Here is an 8,925-nt window from a genome sequence, read left to right on the forward strand (position 1 = left end):
AAAGTATAGATCAAGAACAAGTCATTAAAAAAGAGTATCACTTTTACATTAGTGATGACAAGGAACATGACACACATTTTGTGGAACATTGTCTTAAGACATTTTTTGAATATTTGAAAAATAAAGACATAAAAATTGAAAAATAAATTGTATGGTTAGATGGATGTGCAACACAATTTAAACTAGCTAGAACATTTTATGCAATATATAAATATCATCGATACCTTAATATTTCACACATTTGGAGTTTTTGAGAGTGGACATGGAAAGGATGTGCATGATGGTACAAGAGCTTGTATCAAATGCTCTTTAAGAAATTATTGAATGGACTATAAAGGATATCACATTAATAATGCTCACGATGTGGTTGAGTGGTACAAAACATATTTTACGGTGCCAATAAATACAGATAACATGTCGTCACAAGCGGATTGAGTCATACCATTCAGATTGTTTTGGGAATCGTCAGGTATAAATTAATTAAAATATTATAATTGATTCAAATTTATATGTAATATGTAATGTGATAACTAAATTATGGTACACACATGTTTAAAACTCATTTTTCATATGTATGCATGGAGCTTACATTCAGGCATCGATAGAATATCAATGCATGCATGCATGCAAGAGGGTAGAGAATACATGATCTTTGCATTTAGTTATGAGTATAGATATTAATGTGTGGTCTTTTTACATAAGAGAATACTTGTGCTTTTGTCCTAATTGCATTGATGAAAACTATGATGGTTGCATTAATTAAGAACGTGGATATTTTAATGAGTGGACTTTGGTGCCACTAGATGTTATTAATACAAATGAGTTTGGGGACGAAACCTATGATGATATTCCATTGATTTCTAGTGATTATGACCATATTTCATGATTGGGGTAGAAGTAAGAAGTTGGGTCTCAATTCTATGAAAGTCCATAGATTGAGATCATGCTCTTTTAGAAATGGGTACCCATTTTTAAAAAATGGGTACTCGTTTTAGGCTCAAGTCCCAATCCAATTTTTAAAAAATAGGCACCCATTTAAAAAAAATTTGGTACCCATTTTTATTTTCAAAATATGGGTACCCATTTGTGAAAACATAAAATTAAAAAAAAAAAAAGATTTTTTTTAGAAATGGGTACATGTTTCTAAAAATTCAAAAAAAAATTGGGGGAATTTGATATGTTGATTTGAATTTTTCAAAATGGGTACGCATTTTTTGAATTTCAAGTAACGGGTGCTTGTTTCTTAGGACATGAGATGGGCTTTTTCCCTCCTACCTCAGATTTTGGTTTGAGATAGACTTGGTGAGACCAAGCCTATGCCTTGACCTCTCAAAATTTGGCTAAGGCATTGAACTGACAAATTCATGCCTTGCCATAATTTTTAGAGGGTCTTCCTGATCAATTTTTTGATGAAAAAAAAACCTATTAGAGCTCTCACCATCCTGATTTCAAAAATATAAATTTTATAGTGCTATGATTTTATTTACTATTTTTTCATTATTTTTTTAGTGAAAGGTGGTTCCTAAATGTAAAATAGTGAAATTCACTAAAACTTTAATAACTTTTTTATTTTACAATTTTTCTTAAATTAATTTATATATCATTAATCTACTTACAATTATTTTGAGGTTAAAATAATATTTTTTCAAAAAAGTGAAATTTTGATCTCCATACATGAGAGGTTTTAAAATTTACCTTTATAGCCAATTAATATACTGATATGATGAGATTGATAAAATGTAAGAGATATAAGTACATAAAGTCATAAAAAAAAGTTGGAAAAGAATCAACAAGGTTGGAATATGTAGAGGATGACATACCCACTAGAGAGTTTGTGTCAAATTTTCATAAATTGATTCAACCATATATACGTCATGCTTTCCTTGCTAAGTGGAAAGCATGAGCATCTTAAAGACTAAGAGAAACTTTCCTCTTCGGGACAATTTTATCTATTGTTGACTTTCTAGAGTATTACTCCTTCATTTGTAAAAAATAACTTCATCTGGAATACTACTATACAGAGTAGGTTACTATTATGGTTCAAGTTTTTTGTCAACATGCACAAATTTATTTGTATGGTGTGGGAAGTATAGATCAAGAACAAGTCATTAAAAAAGAGTATCACTTTTACATTAGTGATAACAAGGAACATGACAGACATTTTGTGGAACATTGTTTTAAGACATTTTTTGAATGTTTGAAAAATAAAGGCATAAAAATGAAAAAATAAATTGTATGGTTAGATGGATGTGCAACACAATTTAAACTAGCTAGACCATTTTATGCACTATGTAAATATCATCCATACCTTAATATTTCACACATTTGGAGTTTTTTGATAGTGGACATGGAAAGGATGTGCATGATGGTACAAGAGATTGTATCAAATGTTCTTTAAGAAATTATTGAATGGACTATAAAGGATATCACATTAATAATGCCCATGATGTGGTTGAGTGGTACAAAACATATTTTATAGTGCCAATAAATACATATAACATGTTGTCACAACTGGATTGAGTCATACCATTCAGATTGTTTTGGGACTCGTAAGGTATAAATAAATTAAAATATTATAATTGATTCCAATTTATATTTAATATGTAATGTGATAACTAAATTATTGTACACACATGTTTAAAACTCATTTTTCATATGTATGCATGGACATTACATTCAGGTATCAATAGAATATCAATGCATACATGTATGCAAGAGAGTAGAGAAGCCACAATCTTTGCATTTAGTTATGAGTATAGATAGTAATGTGTGGTCTTTGTACACAAGAGAAAACTCGTGTTTTTGTGCTGATTGCTTTGATGAAAACTATGATGGTTGCATTAATTAAGGACGTGGATATTTTAGTGAGTTGACTTTGGTGCCACTAGATGTTATCAATATGAATGAGTCTGGGGATGAAAATTGTGATGATATTCCATTGATTTCTAGTGATTGTGACCATATTTCATGAATGGCGTAAAAGTAAGAAGTCGAGTCTCAATTTTGCAAAAGTTTGCAGATTGATATTGTGCTCTTTTAGAAATGAGTACCTATTTTTAAAAACTAGGTACCTGTTTTAGGCTCAAGTCTCGATCCAATTTTTAAAAAATAGGCACACATTTTTAAAAAAATTTGGTACCCATTTTTATTTTCAAAAAATTGGAACCCATTTTTTAAAACATAAAAAAATTGTATTTTTTAGAAATGGGTACCCATTTCTAAAAATTCAAATATTTTTTGGGAAATTTGATATGCTAATTTGACTTTTTCAAAACAGGTACCCATTTTTTGAATTTCAAGTAACGGGTGCTTGTTTCTTAGGACATGGGGCAGGCTTTTTTTCCTCCTACCTCAGATTTTGGTTTGAGATAGACTTGGTGAGACCAAGTCTATGCCTTGACCTCTCAAGATTTGGTTAAGGCATTGAACTGACAAATTCATGCCTCGCCATAATTTTTAGAAGGTCTTCCCAATCAATTTTTTGATGAAACAAAAACATATTAGAGCTCTCACCATCCTGATTTCAAAAATATAAATTTTATAATGCTATGATTTTATTTACTATTTTTTCATTACTTTTTTAATGAAAGGTGGTTCCTAAATGTAAAATAGTGAAGTTCACTAAAACTTTAATAACTTTTTTAGTTTACAATTTTTCGTAAATTAATTTATATGTCATCAGTCTACCTACAATTATTTTGAGGTTAAAATAATATTTTTTCAAAAAAGTGAAATTTTGATCAAATTTTGGTGTCCGTACATGAAAGGTTTTAAAAATTACCTTTATAGCCAATTGATAATTATTAATAATAATAAATTATTCAATAAAAAATTAAGGAAAAATATTTTCATCAATCTTAGGTGTACTAGGTAACTCCCTTTGAATGAATTTTAAAAAAATTATTTATTTGTGTCAAATTATGGTGTCTGTACATGAGTGTGGTATGGTCCTGAAATAGACATTTTGAAAAAAGTGTTTATTAAATATTCATACCATAAACAAAATCTATCATATGGGTACACAAATAAATTACATATTCAAAAAATACATTCCAAACACTAAATTTTTTATATTTGAATTTTTTTTTTATATTCAATCTCTAAATGCATCAAATTTTGACATCAATTGACAAGATACTTCAAAAATGGGAAAAACACTTCCATTTTTTTCCCAAAAGTGAGACCCAACTTCTTGCACCTACCCATTCACCAAAGTTGGTATGTATGTATATACATACAAGTGTATTTGTTTCATAATTTTGGTTAATTTATTTAATATATATTTAGTTATGAATATGACACATGGAATTTATATACATATAATTTTTGTAGGCAATATTTTTGTAGTCATGGCAGAATCTAAAAATGTAGAAGGTGTTAGCTATTATTTATTACATTTCACCATACAAAGAGAGAATCTAAAAAAGACTAAAATAAGTGATGGAATTATGTCTCCCAAAGGTTAGTATATAGTTGAATCATGTGTGTGTATGTGTATCTATATTTTTTATGAATTCAAATTTATTGACTTATTTGATTGACATATATCTAGGTTATATTGTTGTATACAGAACATATTTGAAGCAAAATAGAGTACTTAAGTTCTTGAGATTCATTTCACTAATTATCAACCTAATAATAAGGTATATCAATATAGTAACCATGTTATTGGCAATGTTCTAATTCTTCATCCAGTCAAAGGACCTAGAATGCATAAATGGAGGCTTGATATTGATGATCATGAAAAAATATTAAATGTTATCCAAAAAAGACTTAATGCACTTGGTACGAGATAGAAATAACTTGTAATTTGAAACAACTTGAACATTTTGAAATTTGGTGTAACAATTTGAAATTTGAAATTTGGTTGAACTATTTGAAATTTGAAATTTGGTTCAACAATTTGAAATTTGGTTGAAGTAATTATATATTACTTTTATTCTTTCATTTAAATTTTGTAACTAATTATAGATATTAGGAACTTGTATGAAACTAATTAGGACTTGTTCCTTGAGGGGAAGAAATTCAAACACTAAGGGGATGAAATTAGGACTTGTAACTAATTATATATTACTTTTACTCTTTCATTTAACCTGTGAAGTTTAAATTGTGATTTGTAACTAATTATAGAAATTAGGAACTTGTATGCAACTAATTAGGACATGTGCCTTGAGGGGAAGAAATTTGAACACTTGTCTTAAACGGATGAAATTAGGACTTGTGTCTTAAGGGGATGTAATTGGGACTTGGAACTAATTATATATTAATTTTACTCTTTCATTTAACTTGTGAAGTTTAAATTGTGATTTGTAACTAATTATAAAAATTAGAAACTTTTATGCAACTAATTAGGAGGTGTGCCTTGAGGGGAAGAAATTTGAACACTAGTCTTAAGGGGATGAAATTAGGAATAGACTTTAATCATATCTAAAAATCACTTGAATTATTAGGAATTAGGAATTATGTAGCTAATTAAGAATTATGTAAAGTTAATTACCTAACCCTAACCCTAACCAATTTCATATGTATACATCAGTTTCATAAAGCAACATAATGTAACATAATCTTACATGTAAGAGAACATGTAATCTAACATAATCCAACATAATCTAACATAATTTACAAAATAATAAAAGAATATCCAATATCCAACATAATATAACACGTAAAAGAACATAATCTAACATAATATAATATATTTTCCAACATAATATAATATTATCCAACATAATCTAACATGTAAAAGAACACAGTCTAACATAATCCAACATAATCTAACATTATTTTCAACATAATAGAACATTATCTAACATAATATAACATGTAACAGAACATAGTCTAACATAATCTAACATAATCTAACACAATCCAACATAATAGAACATAATCCAACATAATCTAACATGTAAAAGAAATGTCTAGAAATTGTATATATGTATGTCAATCATCAAACATGTATAATCTCAATGAAATTCTATATCAAATAACAAATAATAAAACCATGTATAATCTGGATGAAATTATAGATCAAATAATTTCTCTAGATGAAAGTCTAGATTGAATAATCTGCAATATTAAAAAAACTATGAACTGTTAGGTGTACAACTATCATCATGATGTCTCCTTTCAGTGTGGTCTGAAGACTGACTCTCAAGATGCTCACTACGATGTGTTGACCCATATATATATATAGTCAAGAGAAAGTGAAATCAATGTACATGATTTTATATTTAATTAAATCTCTTTTAAAATTATAAATTGCATACAAATATATTACATTTAAAACTCACATGTGTCTAATTCAAAAAAAATAAAACACAGTTGTCCACTACTGACATCATCAAATGAGTCTTGATGACGTACATGATTTGGCATCAAAGATGGAGTAAAAATAGGGATGTCGCCCTATAATACATACATACATGTGTGCAAAAAAGAAAATTAAAACATGTATTTAATTGCAAAGGATCGATATGTATACATGGATAAATTATTAGTTGAACAAACAATTGAAATTTCAACATGAATGTTAAAAAAAACTATAGATTTACTTTTCTAGATGGTGGCATTTTATAATACTCCAACTGCCTAGCATCGCTCATGTCCACCAATATATCTAGATTTTGTTTGCCTCATCTTGCTCCATCTCTACATCTATGCTAGCATGACTAGTGGTTGGCACATGTCCAAATAATGACAATCCAAGTGGACTAACTAGATGAGATTGCATAGAAGCAGAATCATCACATGTCAACAAGTCCATCTATATTGTGGCTGACAAGCTGAAGTCAACACCATCAAGGCCCACATTTGAACTCTGACCATGCCTTGCACTAGTTGAAGTATGTATATGTCTCTCTATAGCAAAAGAGTGGTCAGTAGGTGGATCATGATATGTGCTACCACCATGACTACTACCTAATTGATGAGAGGAATGTGGCTAAGGATGTGCCCCAATACCACCATGGAAACAATGTCGAACATCTGATATAGGTATGACAAGATGCCTTGATATGAATCTATATGAATATAGTAGATCGTTAGCATGACTAGTCATAATATCTTATGCCAACACTCCAGTGAGACCCTTTAAGCTAGTTAGTCAAGAGATGTCTACCGCATTATACAAGTCTCCTAAAGATGAAGCACCAGATGATGAACTGGAACACTAACAAGACATTAAATATTGGTCAACCTTGTCACTCAAAATAGATCTAATAGTTACAAAAATATCATTAAATCCTTGAATCACCCCCTACAACTAGGTGCAATGCATGGCCTCATCAACTAACAAACCTAATATATTAGAAACAATAGGGCATTTGAAGGATCATGTTCAACAAAACTATGCTCTTAAGTGGCAATAAAAAATCAAAAAATCAAGGTTATGTCAATTTGACATGCAATTTTCTACAAGTGTTATTAACTTTGTATCTAAAAGTTGAGAGAAAAGAATCTCTAGCAGATTGAATCTAGTTTCTAAACTATAGGAATTATCTCAAAAAAATAGAAATTGACTGGTCAAAATTTTGAATTTTAATGCAATAATAGAAAAATTTCAGAATAAAAATAAGAAGTAGACATATGTCTGACGACCTTAATCAAAATCAAATTATAATATTTTCTAATAATATTCTAGATATAAGTTGTAGACGCGTGCCCAGATGTGACACACATTTTTGGGTATTTTTATTATAAATAAATAAATAATAAATAATTTTTGACTTTAGTATTTTTGGAATAAAAAATATCATGTCTGACCACCTTAACTAATTCAAAACTCTGCAAAATTCAATTTTTTATCTTTTTCCCTTATAGTAGAAGAAACATAGAATGTGATGGATCTTTTGAATTTAAAAAATGTTGTACCATTTGAAAGTTATAGTTGTTTTTCAACTAGTGTGTTAGTCAGCACTTTATATGTAACTCCATTAGAAAAATAAGTATTAATTACTTACTAAACTCATAATTTGACAAACCTTACATTTATGGAAAAATAAGAACATTCTTAAGAAACCCTTTTCATTTCATCAAATTTTGGTGAAAAAAAGTCATCAACTACATGTTTCAAGTAAAAATCACATAAAAATAGGCCAAAAGCACATTTTTAGGATGTTTTTAAAGCTGACCATATAGGTTTGGAATCAAAAGATATAGTAGAGCTTATAATGATATTAATTTTTTTCATTTAGTATGAAGGTTGTTGGGAAAAAAGTTGGAATAGATTTTGAAATGGTTTGACATGTTTCAGAACTACAGATTTTTCAGATCGTCACTTTTTGGCACACCATGATCCTGCACATACCCAGAAGGTACCATCTCTCTGATAATTAACCTATGTGTTAGTGGTGGATGACCCAACTTTGTATCAACTAGTCTACCACATCCTATCCTAAATGCAATGTTAAATTAGTGTAGTTCACCACCCTTCCTAAGGAAACCTCAACATATTTCGCTATCATGCAAAATAGAGAGGAATTTGGTTATAATTTGAATAATGACATGAGTAACAAGGAAGCATGGGTATATAAGTGTAGCCATCTGTCGATCTATACACTTAAGGGGAGAATACCCCTTCATATACTTTAGTGGAACATAATAAGGAAAAAATTCCCTCTTTAGTGTCTCTATGGGCACTAAGCCATGTACCTACTATAGTGAAATACTTCAAGATACCTCTTATCTCTTATTGTCAAGGACAACTTGTATAGCATGTGTAGAATATGGAGCAAGACCATGAATCTCATCTCTAATATTTGTGAGGCTCCATAAGATGTTGTAACATGTACTACTATATACACTAGAGCATGTGCTACTAGACAAGGACTAATATAGTCTCTAAATCTCTTGGTTAGTGCCATAATAGAGCATGTTGGGAGGGATAGGTTGTTGATCTATGGGAATAAGCTACTACAAGGGGGACAG

This window comes from Cupressus sempervirens, chromosome 9, assembly GCF_028749045.1.
Source record: "Cupressus sempervirens isolate cs-2001-9-10 chromosome 9, ASM2874904v1, whole genome shotgun sequence".
NCBI lineage: Eukaryota > Viridiplantae > Streptophyta > Pinopsida > Cupressales > Cupressaceae > Cupressus > Cupressus sempervirens.